We start from the raw sequence: 1,617 nt of genomic DNA, 5'->3' as shown, positions 1-1,617 counted from the left end.
AGGCCTAAGTCAGCCTAACTAGGGGCTGGTACAGGGCAAGCCTGAGCCAGCCCTAACTATAAGCTTTGTCAAAGAGGAAAGTCTTAAGTCTAGTCTTAAATGTGGCCTGTGACAACACATTAGCTAAGGGTGTAAGGACTGTAACTGTTGGTAGCTAAATGTGGCCTGTGACAACACATTAGCTAAGGGTGTAAGGACTGTAACTGTTGGTAGCTGATGTTGATTTTGTTTAAATATGTTGAATTATAATTTTATAGGTTATTGTTTGTCGGACGATTGAGCTAAGCTAAGTGACACTAACGTCAGCTGTCACTTGTTGCCATAGCAACGGTAAACATTCACATACGGGCTAAGTGCAGAGTGCAGAATCAAGCTTCATTGTAAATATAGTTAAGATACATTGTATTTAACACAGGATGTGGGATTTTAGCAGTTAGTAAACTTTTAGAAAAGAGCTAGTTACCATCGCTCTGACGTCAAACAATGGAGACAGGTAATAAAATACTGCGGTTATCCTATCTACACGCAACTGCTGGCACCGGAGTCTTCCAAAAACTTGTGCGGTTGTGTGTGGCCAAGCAGCCAAATCGCATAGAATAATACATGGTTTCAGAAGTACATGTGTCCGTGTGGACTAGGCCTAATAATAGCAAGAATGTTTTATTTGAACTGGTGCTTGTAATTTGCTTTTGTTTAGCCAGGGCAGAACTATTCGACGACGTAATGGTCAGTACCGTCAATGCCCTGGGGTGTAGCAGTAATGCCGACTGTCGAGCGTTTCCAGTGGGAGAGAGGGAATCGTGGGTGTAGACTGCTCTGTATGTATGGAGCCACGTCAAACCCACCAATAGAAGCTCTTATCTCATCCATCAGCGTAGGCCCCGCCCATTAAGTGCAGTTGAACTTGCAAGCAAAACTTTAACTCGCAAACAAAGAGGAATGATCTGCAAGCAAAACTTTTTAACTCACAAGCAAAAAGGACTGATTTGCACGTTTTTACTTACAAACTTGATTTTTGATTGCAGTTCAAGAAATATGCTCTCAAAACAGTTTTATATGATTGCAACAAAGAGACACAAAAATACCTCCATAATGCCAATCCTCAATGCCTATATGCAGTTTCACATAGATTGACCACGTCAATGGGACAGACAGAATGACACACTAACAGTTTCCGTGATTATGTACAGCATACCATACCATGACTTTGTCATACCAAAAATTAAAAAAAAAACCCAACATTCGGCCACAAGGGGAGCCACAGCGATTTTTAAGCATGTTTCTGTTGTTATAGCGCCACCCATATGCCAATTAGATTTAAATATCTCCAGTCACCTTGAGGCGTCCTGTTATACATATCTACCAAGTTTAGTAAAAATCGATATGGCAGTTAGGCCGAGATAAGAAATTAGCTCTCTAGCGCCCCCATTTTGTTTGTTGGGGTCAATAATGGAGGGATCCCCTCAGATTATGTGTGGTCATATGCCTACAAAGTTGCGTGGTGATCAGTGAAACCCTTGAGATGTTATACACCTTTATGTGATGAGCCACGCCCTCCTCAATATTCATTGCCTTATAGAAGCTCAGTTTTAGTAAGTTTCCCAACTTTTGCCAAGA

Source organism: Epinephelus moara, chromosome 3 (genome assembly GCF_006386435.1).
Source record: "Epinephelus moara isolate mb chromosome 3, YSFRI_EMoa_1.0, whole genome shotgun sequence".
NCBI lineage: Eukaryota > Metazoa > Chordata > Actinopteri > Perciformes > Serranidae > Epinephelus > Epinephelus moara.
Note: the sequence above shows the minus strand (reverse complement) of the source record.